The sequence below is a fragment of the Triticum aestivum genome, chromosome 1A (genome assembly GCF_018294505.1).
Source record: "Triticum aestivum cultivar Chinese Spring chromosome 1A, IWGSC CS RefSeq v2.1, whole genome shotgun sequence".
NCBI lineage: Eukaryota > Viridiplantae > Streptophyta > Magnoliopsida > Poales > Poaceae > Triticum > Triticum aestivum.
Window position 1 is genome coordinate 359,295,618 of NC_057794.1, and position 16,914 is coordinate 359,312,531.

The following is a 16,914-nucleotide window of genomic DNA, read 5'->3' on the forward strand; positions in this document are numbered from 1 at the left end:
CATGCTTGCTTGAATTGTGTGATGATTGCTTGACTTGTCCTACAATAGCTAAAATCTACCAAGAACTAAAATTGGGAAAAGGTTAAGTTTTTATTTGGTCAAGTAGTCTAATCACCCCCCTCTAGACATACTTTCGATCCTACAAGTGGTATCAGAGCTTTGGTCTCCATTTGCTTTGATCTCCATAGCTTTTGGTGGTCATAGCCTTGGTTTCACAACCTAGGAGAGTATGGCGTCTAGCAAGGGAAATTATCACCGTAGAGGTCCTTACTTTGATGGTACTAATTTTGCTAGTTGGAAGCATAAAATGAAAATGCATATTCTTGGACATAACCCCGCCGTTTGGGCTGGTGTGTGTTGGTTTGCAAGGTGACTTCTTTGATGGGAAAGAACCAAACCGTGAAGCTACCGCGGATGAGTTGAAGATGTTGCAATACAATGCTCAAGCTTGTGATATTCTCTTCAACTGATTGTGCCTCGAAGAATTCAACAAAATCAGCCGTCTTGAGAACGCAAAGCAAATTTGGGACACTTTGATTGATATGCACGAAGGTACCGACTCCGTCAAGGAATCCAAGTTGGATGTGCTTCAAAGTCAACTTGACAAGTTCAAAATGAAGGATGGTGAAGGTGTCGCTGAAATGTACTCTAGGCTTGCTCTCATCACAAATGAGATTGCCGGCTTAGGAAGTGAAGAGATGACCGATAGATTCATCATCAAGAAGATTCTAAGAGCCTTGGATGGAAAATATGATACCGTGTGCACATTGATCCAAATGATGCCCAATTACAAAGATCTCAAGCCAACGGAGGTGATTGGAAGAATTGTTGCTCATGAGATGTCACTTAAGGATAAAGAGGAACTTCACAACAAATCAAGTGGTGCCTACAAAGCCTCATGTGAAGCCCCTACATCATCAAGTGAGAAACAAAACTTCAATGAAGAATTGAGCTTAATGGTGAAGAACTTCAACAAGTTCTACAAGAGTAGAAGCAAAGACAGAAGCTTCAAGTCAAGGTCCTACAATGACAAAAGATCTTCTAGTCGAGAGCGAAACTGCTACAGTTGTGGAAGACCCGGACACTATTCCAATGAGTGTACGGCTCCCTACAAGAGAAGAGAAGATTCTCCAAAAAGAAGAAGCAAAGAATCACCACCAAGAGAGAGAAGGAGTAGAGATGATCGTTATGAATGAAGATACTCACGGAGAAGCAAGGATTCGGAAAGGAAGGAAAAATCATCAAGGAGCTACACAAAACGAAGACATCAAGCTCATGTTGGTGAATGGGTATCCGGCTCCGACTTCGACAGCCACTCCGAGAGAAGTTATCACTCCGACTCCGAAGATACTCAAGATGAAGGTGTTGCCGGTCTAGCACTTGTGTCAACCAACTCCTACGACATATTTGACTCACCAAATGAAGGAATTGGAAGATGCTTCATGGCCAAAGGTCCTAAGATAACACACCCCGAGTATGTTGATTTCAATAGTGATGAAGATGACTTGTTAGGTGATGATTTGCTTGTTGACAACTCTAGTGATGAATACTATGATGAAACGTCAATTAATCATGCTAATCAAGATAAAACGAATGACAATGATAAGGAGAAGATTGAGGCTCTAACTAAAGAACTAAACACTCTTAAGTTAGCTCATGAAACTATCTTCGAAGATCATCGAGAATTTTTAAGAGCTCATGAGAAATTACGCTTTGAAAAGCTCAATCTTGAGCAAGAGCATGAGTTCTTAAAAGCAATCAATGATGATCTCCGCAAGAAAAGTTCTCCTTACATTGCCAAGCGTTTACTCTTATCCACTTACATGCCTCAAGTCAAGTCTAGTAACAAGAACAAGAAAGATTCTTCCTCTAGCAGTAACAATGATCATGCTAAATCCAATATTGTTGCTTCTAGTAGTTCTCTTGATTACACTAATGATTCTCTTAGCCAAGTTACACTTGAGCAAGAAAATAGCTTATTGAAGGGAATTATAGAGAAAGGAGTGTACAAAAGCCTTGCCGGGAGTAAGCAATTCGAGGAAATTGTGCGCAAGCAAGGAACGCACCGGAAGAATCAAGGTGTTGGTTTTGAACGAAAATTCAATGCCAATGGAGTTGAGTGGGAAGAAGATCAATACCCCAAGACAAAGTTTGTTCCTCAACAAGAGAAGTATGATACTTCTTTCAAGGGGACACAAGCTCAAGATGATCTTCCACCACAAGACTATAAGCAAAAAGGCAAGGACAAGCTTCAAGAGGAAATTGATGCATTTGAAGAAGCTCCTAAGACCTTAGTCAAGTGGATTCCCAAGACTACTTCAAGTTCCACTTCATCAAGTACGACTACAACTCCAAGGATTCCCATCAAGATGGTGTGGATCCAAAAGAAGAAGAACTAGAGAGTTCTTGAGGGTGACTCCGCCAACATACTTCACTCTTATCATTTTGGCAAGAACAAGTGCAATCAACTTCCACATCTTGCACTAGTTCAAGGAGTCACAAACCCTCTTGTTGGTAAGACAAGGGACAAGGTAACCTAAAAGTTTTCATGGACATCATCTTGTGTGTGCATCACTCTATGTCTATGGATATCCTTGTTTGTTCCTTGCGGGACTAACCCATGTAGGTATTGAAAGTGCAATTCACTCAAAGGGATAGCTCCAAGTGATCTACATCAACATTGAGCATCCACATCTTCAACATCTACATGAAGTCATCATCGACAAAATCCGAGGTTAGTTCATCCCTCTAAGGGGGGATATCACATCTAGGGGGAGCTTTACTCTAAGACTTGAGCTAAAGCAACTCTAAAGATGTGAACACAACAATGCTTTATGTAAAAGTGGTAACCCCACTTGAGCTTAAACGATGAGTATGACCTATGATCAAGTGTTCTCACTTGACTCCTAAGTCAATATACTCATATATAGATGACCTTGTCATCGCAAATTGCTTGGTAGATGCTAGAATTGGTTGTGCATGCCTTGTCACATATTTCATTTGCCATCTTATTGTGTGAGCATGCTGGTTGCATATTTTACTCATTCGAGGACATCCACTTGTTGTTTTGATTGTTCGGTTTTATTTCCTTTTGCCAAGTGGATGGACAAGAATGCCTAAGAACCTCCTCTAGCTATCTATGCTTTTCTCGTCTCAAACTCTATTCATGCTACATCACAAAATTTGATCAAGTCAGATTCGAACCACTCTGTGTGAGGAGCGCTCGGAGTCCCCGATTCGTCATAGACTTAAACTTCCAAAACCTCTTTATGATTCTCGGTCTGACCGATACCCTACTTTCGGTCCTACCGAGATCATTAAGTTGATCTATGTTTTCGATCTCGGTGCAACCGATTTGAACCATTCGGTCACATCGAGTTGCAATAACTGTATACAGTTTTGCATCTCGGTGCCACCGAGTCGTTCCACTCGGTCACACCGACAGGGTCGGGCTATATATAGTCACGGGCAAAAAAATTGGAAATTTCTCCGAACCCCTTCGCCCGCGCAATAGCCTGCTCTGCCAACTTGGTCTCCGGATCGTCTCCTCGCCGCCAGCCGCCTCCAGTCGCTGGTCTCCATCGCCGTCAACGGAATTCTACCCCGCCGTTGCCGCCGTAGCGAGTCTCCGCCGAACTAGGGGTCAGCAGTCAGAGTTTGCAACATGTCTGATCAGACTGACAACCAGAACTTGTCAGAGCAGCAAGTGCAGATGAGTGAGGGCACTAGTCCCTCCAGCTCTTTAGATGATGGCAACAGAAGTACCCCAAGCAATTTGCCAAAAGCTGCCACCAGACAGAGGAAGAAGAGAACTTCAGATTCTGAGGATGAAGATTATGTGGCAGAGGAAGAGGAAGCAACTTCCAAGAGAATTGAGCCAGCTCAGGGCACAAAGCCAGGGTTAAAGATCAAAAGGCCAGCAGGCAGGCAGCCTATGCCAAAGGCTAGAGCTTCAATCAAGATTTCTGAAAAGCCCACTCCCATAGAGCCAGTTGCTGCTGAAGGCAAGAAAAGGAAGGAAAGGGTGAAGAAGACCGTAGCCAGAGTGCTTGGAAAGGCTTCCATCATGGAAGAAGAGGAAGAAGAAGAGGTTGCTGCACCAGCACCTAAGGCATCCCAAGCTAATGGGTGATGCTATCAAATCAGGGGCTACTGCATCTAAGCCCAAGGAAGCACCCAAGGCTGCATCAAAGGTCAAGACAGCACCAAAGAGGAATACAAGAAGCATCCCAGCTGCTGAGAAGAACAAGGCCCCAGTGCCTGAAGCTGCTGAAGAAGATGATGAAGAGAAAGTTCTCAGAAAACTCAAGCCCAAGATCCCAGACCACAACGACGCTCATCCTGTGGCTGAGGATATGAAGCTCAGGAGAGACTCAGGGCTGAGGAAGTGGAGAGAAGCAGACCCGTATGCTTCAAGGAGAAGAACTGCTGTGGATTACAGATTTCACACCAAGGAACAGCAGGACTTCTATGAGACAGTGCTGCTTGATAAGAAGCCAATAGTCTGTGATATGAGATGGGTTGACTGGCAATACATCAAGGACAATGAAGAACACTACCCTGGAGTGTATGACAACTTCAATGCTTGTGGAGTAGCAGACTTTGTTGGGCAGAAGCTCACAAAGTGGAACGAGGAGCTTATCATGCAGTTCTACTCCACATCACATTTTTATCCAGATGGGAGGATTGTATGGATGTCAGAAGGAACCAGATATCAGTCAACAGTTGCTGAGTGGGCATAGCTCATTAATGCCCCAGAGGAGCAAGCAGATGACTTGGACATTTATGCCAAGAAGAAGATGGACCACAACTCTATGTCCAATATGTACAAGGAAATTCCAAACGAGGCTCTTGAAACTTTCAAATTTGGCTCAGTGCACTATCTTCTGTCAGGGCTGCCAACTATCAATTGGATACTGAGGCACACCTTGTTGCCCAAGTCTGGAGATCACAAGATGATCAGAGGCCATGCAATAAATTTGCTTCATATATTTGATGTGCCACAGAAGTTCAAGGTGATGAGCCTCATGGTAGAGACCATCAAGAGGACTGCAACAGACCAGAAGAGGAGTTGATATGCCCCACAGATTCAGGAGATCATCAACTCAAAGATGGGCACAGGCATATACTTACTGGACAAGGAACACCTGCCCATCCGTCCAGATTTTGAAGATAATCAAGTGGTCATGACTGAGAATGAACCATCATCTGCACAAGCACAAGCAAAGAAGGAGAAGGCAAGGAAGGAGAAAGCTGCCAAGATGCCAACTCAAGAGGAGGCATCTGAGTATTTCTTGAAAACCAAACAAGAGCAGCTTGGTTACTTGATTGCATCCACACTGAGGATTGAGCAAGGACTGGCCACCCTCACTCAGAATCAGCAGAGCCTAGAGAGAATCATGGAACAAAAGTTCTATGACTTGGATGTCAAAGTAACAGAGATTCAGTCTGCAGTGGAACAACTTCAGGATGACATGCAGGAGAGGAGAGGCAAGACTACAACTGATGCATTTGCCAGAGCGCCAAGAGCTCAGAGATCATATGCAGTGCCAGTTGCTGACACCAGAGCCACCACTTCTGCACCAGCTACAGCCTCAGTTCCACCAGCTCCAGCGTCCACTTCAGCCTCAACTCCAACCACGTCTACAGAAGGCTTCGTCCTTGGAGTGCTCCGGACTCCACCACCACCTGAAGATCAAGCCTGAGTGTCGACTTAGCACTATGCATTTTCTAGGAACTTTTTGGTAACTTGTTGCCAAAGGGGGAGAAAATGTATAGATCATAGGCTTCGAGAGAGAGAGTGTTGCTTTTTTCTCTCTTGCTTTATTTGGTGGTTTTTCGAACTTTGTTTGCTTTTGAGTGCTTGAGATACTATGTCATTGCTCGTGAGACATTGATGATCATGTGTTTGATCATAAGCTACACTTATGCATGCTTGATATATCTTATCTATCTTATGTGATCATTCACTATTCTTGGTGATGAGTGCATGTATTTCATTCTTATCATTTTAAGCGCTCCACCAAGATGTATGTGACATGGAAGAGTAACCCATGACTCTAACTCTTTGTGCATTTGCAGTCCAAAGCAAATTTTAAATATGCACAAATTTAGGGGGAGCTCTCACTTGTCACATACTTCTCAAAGCGACGATATATTTCATGCTTATTATCATTTGTCGAAGCTTTGATCTATATGTTGTCATCAATTACCAAAAAGGGGGAGATTGAAAGTGCAACTATCCCTAGGTGGTTTTGGTAATTCATAACAACATATAGCTCATTGAGCTAATGCTATTCCAAGATGATTATTTCAGGAAAGCTCAATGATTGGCATGGCATGGATGTGAAAGTGGAACCCTCAAAATGCTAAGGACAAAGGATTGGCTCAAGCTCAAAAGCTCAAGACTCTTCATTTTATATTTTAGTGATCCAAGATCACATTGAGTCTTTAGGAAAAGCCAATACTATCAAGGAGGGATGAGGTGTTGCTTAATGAGCCTCTTGCTTCATGTGCTTAGTGATATGCTCCAAAACCCTCAACTACTTTCCCATATCCACATATGACCTAAACCCTAAGCCAAACTCGGTCCTACCGATTCTTTCTATCTGGCGCCACCGAGTTTCATTTGTCATAAGCCACTGCCAAACCCTAGCAATTCGGTTCTACCGATAGGGATCTCGGTCTCACCGAGATGGGATTGCAAACTCTCTGTTTCCCTTTCGTAACTTTTCGGTCTCACCGAAAGAGCGAATCAGTCCCACCGAGATTGCAATGTAAATTCAGTGTTTCCTTTTTGTAACTTTTCGGTCTCACCGAAAGAGCAAATCGGTCCCACCGAGTTTGCCTGACCAACTCTCTGGTTAGCTAATTACCAAATCGGTCTCACCGAGTTTGTGTAATCGGTCTCATCGAGATTACGTTATGCCCAAACCCTAATCATATCGGTCCTACCGAGTTCCATGTCAGTTCCACCGAAAATCTCTAACGGTCACTAGGTTTACCTTTTCGGTCCGACCGAGTTTTTTGATTCGGTCCCACCGAGATTGGAAAACTGTGTGTAACGGATGGATTTTGTGTGGAGGCTATATATACCCCTCCACCTCCTCTTTATTTGTGGAGAGAGCCATCAGAACACATACACAGTTCCAACTCATATGTTCTGAGAGAGAACCACCTGCTCATGTGTTGAGACCAAGATATTCCATTCCTACCATATGAATCTTGATCTCTAGCCTTCCCCAAGTTGCTTTCCACTCAAATCTTCTTTCCACCAGATCCAAATCCTATGAGAGAGAGTTGAGTGTTGGGGAGACTATCATTTGAAGCACAAGAGCAAGGAGTTCATTACCTACACACCATTTGTTACTTCTTGGAGAGTGGTGTCTCCTAGATTGGCTAGGTGTCACTTGGGAGCCTCCGACAAGATTGTGGAGTTGAACCAAGGAGTTTGTAAGGGCAAGGAGATCGCCTACTTCGTGAAGATCTACCGCTAGTGAGGCAAGTCCTTCGTGGGCGATGGCCATGGTGGTATAGACAAGGTTGCTTCTTCGTGGACCCTTCATGGGTGGTTGCTTCTTCGTGGACCCTTCGTGGGTGGAGCCCTCCGTGGACTCGCGCAACCATTACCCTTCGTGGGTGGAGCCCTCCGTGGACTCACGCAACCGTTACCCTTCGTGGGTTGAAGTCTCCATCAACGTGGATGTAGGATAGCACCACCTATCCGAACCACGGGAAAAACATCCGTGTCTCCAATTGTGTTTGAATTCTCCAAACCCTTCCCTTTACATTCTTGCAAGTTGCATGCTTTACTTTCCGCTGCCAATATACTCTTTGCATGCTTGCTTGAATTGTGTGATGATTGCTTGACTTGTCCTACAATAGCTAAAATCTACTAAGAACTAAAATTGGGAAAAGGTTAAGTTTTTATTTGGTCAAGTAGTCTAATCACCCCCCCTCTAGACATACTTTCGATCCTACACGCGTGTCTAAAAGCTGTCCCGGACCCGACCCGGGCAGTCGTCACCGTTGGATCCGGATCATCCCCAAACATCTACAAAACATCTCCGTTTTGTTTATTAGACGCCCTAGCCTATTTTTCCCGACCGTCCGATTTTAATTGGAGGGAAAAGATAGCCCCTAACCTAACCAACTCGCTATATATATTAGACTAACCCGAGACCGAATCCCTAATTTTTAGGGATCCTCCTAGCTTCCGCCGCCACTCCTCTTGTCTCCTCCCACCTCGGGTTCTTCCCCAATTCAAATCCTCCCTCGATTTATCCAACCGGACCAACCACTCATCGCCTGCCCGATCCAGCACCGCAGGAAGCCACCGCACCAGAAGGACCCCGCGTCCCCGCTCCACCCCTCCTTCTCCCTATTCATCTCGTTGCTCCCTCCCATCTCAAATCTCTTTTTTCTCTCTTTCTACAGGAACATGACGAGGCCATGGAAGCCGCCCTTCCGTACCTCGTCGCCGGCCCCTGCCCGCCGGAGCTGTGCCTCCCTGGACCCGCGGCTGTGGAGTCGGTCTTCGTCCACGCCGCACCTGCCTTGTCTCGCTCACCATCGTCGCCGAGAGCTCCAAGCCGCCCCCAAGATCTGCTCCATTCCATCGTCTCCGCGCCAAGTTCCCTTGCTCGGACCCGCAAGCCGTTCCCGCACCGACGTCCTCCTGTAGCACGTCGAGCCACCTAGCGCCTTCACCACCCCGGCAAGCTTCGCCGCCTGACCTCAGAACGGCCAGGTCCGGCCGGCCTCCGTCAGCCCCGTCGCGCCTCCATGGACTTACCCAGCCACCGCGCACCCGTCCTGGAGTTCGTCTGCCTCCCCAATCCGCCACGAACCAGATCCGGGCCGGAGACCCCTGTTCCTGGCCGTTCCCTGCCATCGGCGCCGCCTTCTTCAGGTCGCTGCGCCCGCACGCGAGGACGGTGACCGCGACGACGAGTTTTGCCCGCGCCTGGACCCGCTCGATCCCCGTTGACCGCGCACGTCGCCCGATTGGGCCAGATCCGCGCGTGGGCCTCCTTGCCTCGCCAAGGCCCAGCGCCTTGTCGGCTTCCCTTCTCCACCGACCGGCCCATAAGGCCTGGTGAGCAGCCCCCCTGTCCCTGTGCACTTTTGGGCCGACCAAATTCGGCCCGGGACATGTTTTTTTTTTCTGCAGAACGTTTTTTTTCTATTAATCCTAAGACTGCAGATTTGCAGAAAAGTCCCTAGAGTTCATGCATATAATAACTTCAGAACCGTGCATCGGATTAAAATAAATTATATATGAAAATGCTTAGAATTATGTGTAGATTAATAATATGCCTTTTTCATCTATGTTTAAAATGCTTAAAATGATGTTTGATTAAATTTGCTCATATGCCATGCTAAAATGCTTTATTTCGTAACTAAATAACCGTAACTCGGAATTTAATAAACTTTATATGTAAATGGGGTGGAAAAATGCCTAGATTATCATGGTGCCTTTACTTTTCATGTTTAAAAACTCTAAAATTGTGTTTAGGGCAGAACAGTACCAGATTCATAATATGCACATGAGGATTTTTCGGACTTGTTGTTTGTTGTTCTGGCCTCATTTAAATTTGCCTAGATAGGTAGTTTTATTATGCTTCACCTCTTGCCATGCTAAACAACATTTAATATTGTTGAGTTCACAAACGGGATCGAACTAAATTAATTGATGTGGTGTTCTGTCAATATGCAACTCGTTGCATATTGAGCTCCACTTAATTTGTAGTATTGCTTGTTGCACTTTGCCATGCCATGCTTCATTAAACCGGACATGCATCATACTTGATTGTGCATCATACCATGATTATGTGATGATTGTTTACTATGTTGTTTGCTTCTTTCCGCTGTGATTCTTCGGGTTGGTTCCGATAACGTCATGTTTGTGAGGATCCGTTCGACTATGTCCGTTTGTCTTCTTCGTGGACTCGTTCTTCTTCCTTGCGGGATCTCAGGCAAGATGACCATACCCTCGAAATCACTTCTATCTTTGCTTGCTAGTTGCTCGCTCTATTGCTTTGCCTATGCTACGATACCTACAACTTGCTTATCATGCCTCCCATATTGCCATGTCAACCTCTAACCCACCTTGTCCTAGCAAACCGTTGTTTGGCTATGTTACCGCTTTGCTCAGCCCCTCTTATAGCGTTGATAGTTGCAGGTGAAGATTGGAGTTTGTTCCATGTTGGAACATGGATTTGTTGGGATATCACAATATCTCTTATTCTAATTAATGCATCTATATACTTGGTAAAGGGTGGAAGGCTCGGCCTTATGCCTGGTGTTTTGTTCCACTCTTGCCGCCCTAGTTTCCGTCATACCGGTGTTATGTTCCTTGATTTTGCGTTCCTTACATGGTTGGGTTATAATGGGAACCCCTTGACAGTTCGCCTTGAATAAAACTCCTCCAGCAAGGCCCAACATTGGTTTTACCATTTGCCACCTAGTCTTTTTTCCCTTGGGTCGGCCAACCAAGGGTCATCTTTATTTTAACCCCCCGGGCCAGTGCTCCTCTGAGTGTTGGTCCAAACTAGAGTCCTTTGTAGCGCCCCCTCGGGGAAACTCGAGGTTTGGTTTTAGCTGTACGGAGCGCTCATCCGGTGTGCCCTGAGAACGAGATATGTGCAGCTCCTATCGGGATTTGTCTGCACATCTGGGTGGCTTTGCTGGTCTTGTTTTACCATTGTCGAAATGTTTTGTAACCGGGATTCCGAGCCTGATCGGATCTTCCTGGGAGAAGGAATATCCTTCGTTGACCGTGAGAGCTTGTGATGGGCTAAGTTGGGACACCCCTGTAGGGATTTGAACTTTCGAAAGCCGTGCCCGCGGTTATGGGCAGATGGGAATTTGTTAATGTCCGGTTGTAGAAAACATGAAAGTTATCTTAATTAAAATGCATCAACCGCGTGTGTAGCCGTGATGGTCTCTTTTCGGCGGAGTCCGGGAAGTGAACACGGTGTTGGAGTTATGCTTGATGTAGGTTGCTCTAGGATCACTTCTTGATCATAGATTCTCGACCGTGCCTTGCCTTCTCTTCTCGCTCTCATTTGCGTATGTTAGCCACCATATATGCTAGTCGCTTGCTGCAGCTCCACATTCTACCTTTTACCCTTCTTATAAGCTTAAATAGTCTTGATCGTGAGGGTGTGAGATTGCTGAGTCCCTGTGACTCACAGATACTTCCAAAACCAGCTTGCAGGTGCCGATGATATCGTGCAGGTGATGCAACCAAGCTCAAGGAGGAGCTCGATGAAGTTCGTGTTCGTTATGTTGTTCCGTTTTCCAGTTGATCAGTAGTGGAGCCCAGTTGGGGCGATCGGGGATCTGTAGCATTAGGGGTAGTCTTCTTTTATTTTGGTTCCATAGTCGGACCTTGATTGTATCTGGATGATGTAATGTTATATTCATGTATTGTGTGAAGTGGCGATTGTAAGCCAACTATGTATCCCTTTCATTATTCATTATATGGGTTCTGTGAAGATTACCTCTCTTGCGACATTGCCTTCAATGCGGTTATGCCTCTAAGTCGTGCTCCGACACGTGGGAGATATAGCCTCATCGAGGGTGTTACAACCATCAGCGGAGGGAAGCTTGGCCTTGGTGTCGACCGGCGTGACGGCTGGCTTGCAGTTGTCCATGTCGACGCGGTCGAGGATGTCGTCGACATACTATTCTTGCGAGAGGAAGAAGCTAGTGGACGACCGCGAGTCGCGGATGCCAAGGAAGAAGTGAAGAGCACCGAGGTCCTTCATAGCAAATTCGGCAATGAGCTTGGTGATGACGAGTCGAAGCAGTGACGTGGTCGAGGCAGTAAGGACGATGTCGTCCACATACAACAAGTATGCGGTGTCATCTGCGTCGTGGTAGGTGAACAACGACATGTCGGAGCGTGTCACAGCGAAGCCGATGGTGCGCAGGAACCCAAGAAAGTGCAGAAACCAGGCCCGCGACGCCTGTTTGAGACCGTAGAGCGATCACGAGAGGCGGCATACATGGTCCGGCTTGCCGGAGTCGACGAAGCCAGCAGGCTGGAGGCAGAAAACTTCCTCGTCAAGCTTGCCATGAAGAAAAGCATTCTTCACATCAAGTTGATTGACAGGCCAACCGCGCGAGGCGGCGAGCGTGAGCACCGTCCGGATTGTAGCAGGCTTGACGACGGGGGAGAAAGTCTCACCGTAGTCGATGCCGGGGCGTTGATGGAAGCCGCGCACGACCCAACGTGCTTTCTACCGTTCGAGGGTGTCGTCGGCGCGAGGTTTATGCCAGAAAACCCATTTTCTGGTGATGATGTTGGCGCACCGAGGACGGGGCACGAGCTCCCATGTGTGGTTGAGGATGAGGGCGGTGAACTCGTCGCGCATGGCGGCGAGCCAGTTGGGGCCGCGTAGAGCAGATCGCACCGACTTGGGGAGCGGTGAGATGTCCAGCGAGGTTGTGGAAGTGGCGACTAGCACGTAGTCGATGAACTGCTTGTTTGGGCGGAAGACGCCGGCGCGGCCACGAGTCAGGGGCCCAGCAGCGACCGGCGCGGCAGGCGCCGCGGAGGGAGCAGGGCTCGGCGAGGAGGACGCAGCAGAGGCGCTGGGCGTCGAGGCGGCGCTGCCACTGGATGATGATCGGACGGAGCCGCTTGAATCAGAAGCGCGCGCGCCACGCGGAGACCCTTGGGCACCGTCAGATGCGGATCGAGCACTCCCGCTTGAAGCAGAAACGCGCGCGCCACACACAAGCTCCAGAGCACTGTCAGGTGTCGATCGGGCGGGCCCGCTCGGTGCATGAGAGAGCACCGCGGGAGAGACGGCCGGGGCAGCACCAGAGCCACGGAGCACCTGCAAAACGGGCAAAGCAGCTGCAGATGGTGGTGTAGGAGGCGGAGCTAGGTTAGGAGCAGCGAACGGGAAGCTGAGCTCATCAAACCGAACATTGCGAGAGGTGAGCACACGCCGCGTAACAGGGTCAAAGCAGCGGTAACCATGATGATCAGCAGGATAACCGAGGAAGACGCACGCGACCGAGCAAGGTGTGAGCTTGTGAGCAGCGGTGGAGGAGGTGTTGGGAAAACACAAACAACCGAACACACGCAAGAGGGAGTAGTTGGGGGGAGTGCCAAGCAGGAGTTCATACGGTGTCACCGGTGAGCTCGAGCGACATGGACGCCGGTTCTGAAGATAAGTAGCAGTATTGAGAGCCTCGACCCAAAATCGTGGGTGCATGGAATCAGGGAAGAGGAGCGAGCGAACCCCATCATTTAGTGTACAAAGGGAGCGCTCAGCCTTTCCATTTTGTTGACTTGTTAAGGGCAGGAAAGACGAAACACAGTGCCGTGAGAATCAAGGAGTGATCGCACGACAGCGTTGTCGAATTCTTGACCGTTGTCAGTCTATAGTGCAAGGACAGGACGCTGGAATTGTGTATGAACATAGGCAAAAAAAGAGCGCAAAACCGGAAGCACATCAGATTTGCGCTGGAGTGGGAAAGTCCACACGTAATGAGTGAAATCGTCAAGTATCACAAGGTAAAATTCATATCCTGAAATGCTTACAACGGGAGAAGTCCAGACATCTAAATGCAACAACTGAAAGGGAAAGAAACTGTGCGATGTCGAGGCATGGAAGGGGAGGCAGGTATGCTTGCCAAATCGACATGCCCGACAAGTGTGTGGAGTGGAACTGCTGCAGTTGAAGGGGTACTGATGAAGCGAGGCGACATGCAGGTGCCCAAGACGCTGGTGCCAGAGGTCTACGATGACCGCGCTGGCGAAGGCAGAACGTGCGGGAGCCGAAGAAGAACCAGCAACAGAGTGGAGATCACCGGTCGAATCACTGCGCAAAATCACTGTCCGGGTGCGGCGGTCCTTTACAGAGAAACCAAAAGCATCAAACTCCACATTGACAGGATTATCACGACAAAGTTGACGAACTGATAGAAGATTCTTAATAAGAGATGGAGACAGTACAACATTGCGAAGTATAAGTGGAGAGGAAGTAGTGATGAGAGAGCCCGTGGCCACATGAGTGATAGGAAGGTGATCACCATTACCGACGATGATGGAGGAGGAAGAAAGAGAGGGACGGATGTTGTGGAGATTACCAGGAGAAGAGGCCATGTGTGCTGTGGCCCCTGTGTCGAGGTACCAGTCAGAAGTGCTCCCTGACGAGGACGGACCGGCAGTAGCGCTGTGTAGCATGGCCTGGAGGGAGGTCATGTCCCACGCGGGCGCGAGGCCGAGTGGTGGGGCGGGACCAGCCGGAGCAGCCCACAGAGGCGCGTAGTTGTTGTAGTAGCCGTCGTAGCCATACGGTGGTGGTGGCGCGGGGGGAGCAGTAGCCAGCATGGCTTGCTGGTGGGGTGTGCCAGGGCGCGGTCCGAGCACGCCGACACCTGGAGCACGCCAGGCGACGGGCCAGGCCTGAACAAGACCCGTCCAGGAGCTGGATCCGGGAGCAGGGGCAGGGTAGCCAGGTGCCTGGGGCGGGAGAGGAGCCGGCTGGGGGGCGGCCCCCCGTTCCCACGGCCGCGCTTCTTGCCGCGTCCGCGCCCGCGTCCGGCGCCAGATGGGTCACCAGTTGGAGAAGGAGGCGGGGGCGGCGTAGAAGTGCTACACCCAGCCACCAGCGCATGCACCGTCTGCAGGTGCGCGGACTGCTCGGTGCGGTGCTCCTCGAGCATGAGGAAGGCGCAAGTCTGCAGGAAGGTGGGGAGCAGCACACGAGCAGTGATGTGCGGGATGGCATGGTGGTACTGACGACCAAGACCACGCAGGAGATGGAACACCTGGCGGGTCTCGGTGACGGGTTGCCGCAAATCGCAGAGCTGATCCGCGAAAAGCTTCAGCTTCGTGCAATACTGCATAATGGACAACTCACCCTGAACGACGGCGTGGTACTCGGCGTCGACGTAGACGGTGCACGAGAGATGGTTGGCGGTGAAGAGCTTGCCGATGGCAGTCCAGACGGCGAGGGCGGAGTCCTCGGGCTGCATCACCGCATCAAGCAGCTCCGGGGCGATGGTGGAGTACAGCCAATGAACCACTGTGTGATCCGCCATGAGCCATTCGGGGTCGTCGGGGCGTGGAAGTGCTATCACAGAAACGTGGTCGCGAAGCTCGAACATGCCGAGGATAGCGTCAAAGTGACGGCGCCACTGAGCGTGGTTGCCGGCATTGAGGTCGAGGATGACCGGGACATGGCGCCGGATGTCCACGATGGGAAGAACAGAGGCAGCCGGGAGGGGAGCAACGCCAACAGGAGCGGCCGGTGCAAGATGGAGCGCAGCTGGAGCCGCGACTGGAGGCGGGGGAACGGCGGCAGGGTGGCCGCCGTCATCAGGGAGATCGCCGTTGTGGGAGGGGGGAGGGGCGTGGTTGTCAAACCCATCCATGGCAGCGGAAGGTGGTTGGTTGCGCGAGAGGATGAGGCTCCTAAGCGTCTGATACCATGAAAGCAGGAATGAGGTTCAACACACTTTGCATTAGCCATCTGAGGGCGTATATATACAGTTACAGAACGCCTCAGGGGCCAGATCGTGTGCCACTACTCGCACGTACACAAACCCACTCACGCACTACCTAGGCCACGTACAGGCGCGGTGACCATGCACACGCGCACTCACACTCTGTATGCTAACATGAACATCTTTCCACCAAAAGGAACCATCAAGTTTATTTTGAAGTGAGCTTCAACCATAATATTTTTCCCAGATAAGCTTAACTCATGGTAAATCATCCTTGTTACATAATTTGTAAAGATGCTTAATAAGCGGAGCTTTATTGTGAGCGGTGACATCCAGAATACCAAGGCCACATTGGTCCTTGGGTTTGCAAATCTTATCCCAGGCAATAAGAGCAGTTTCATGATCTTCCATACCAAACTTCCACAAAGACGGTGCCTCAAATATTCACATGGGGACCTGGGTACAGTGAGCTTCGCCTCTCTTATCCCACTTCTGGAGACATTATTCATAATATATGCAAGGAATAAATTGATATCGTCATGGTGTCAGCGATTAATCATACTCGAACTAGTAAGTTGACTCAAGTTTTATTTCTCTGTGAGATGAGACTCGATAACTCAACAGCTGTTGACAATTTATTGGCTACAAATTTTTGAAAAATTTCATTCTATAGTTCTCATGCAAGAGCGTTAAGCAAATATTCAGAACAAGATGTACACAAGACATACCTCAACACGTTCAAAAAGATATTGTCTTATGACATAAGTAAAAAAACATAGGATGGGGGAAGTTCTATCCAAATACTACGTCGTCATTCATTATGGAAGAGAACCTCACTAGGCATATGCTCCACCAGATAGACATCACCATAAAAAGATCTCTGTCCTCCGGCTTCTACAAGATAGACAAAGTACGTAGTCATTGTGTATAACATGAATAACCTGCACAAGAGTTGAAACACCTTTTTTTTGGTTAAAACCACACCGATCCTATGAAGCCACAAGGCCAACATAAGGCCACCACCCTACTATGATATGTGAACCATTTTTCTATCAATACCCCTCAGGCAATTTTTTTGACGAAAAGATGACCCTAGAGTCGTATTTCATTGATTAATTAGGAGAGGAACAAATACAAAGACTTTAGAGTTAGAGACTAGGTGAAAAGCCTGGAGCTGGCATCCAGAAAAATACAACCAGCAACACTCAAGGAGGCTCAAAAAATCTGTCAACCAGGGTAAGCCCGGCCCATGAGTTGTGGAATGGAGCACCTGTCGCCACTGAATACACGGTTGTTGCGTTCTTTCCATATCAACCACAAGATCAAGCAGATGGCTGCCTTCCAAACTTTTTTCTCATCCACCGGGAGTGACTGGAGCCGTGTCATCCAGTTGGTCTTCAGAGATAAGCATTGATCGCTCAAGCTCACCGCTGTCGTCAG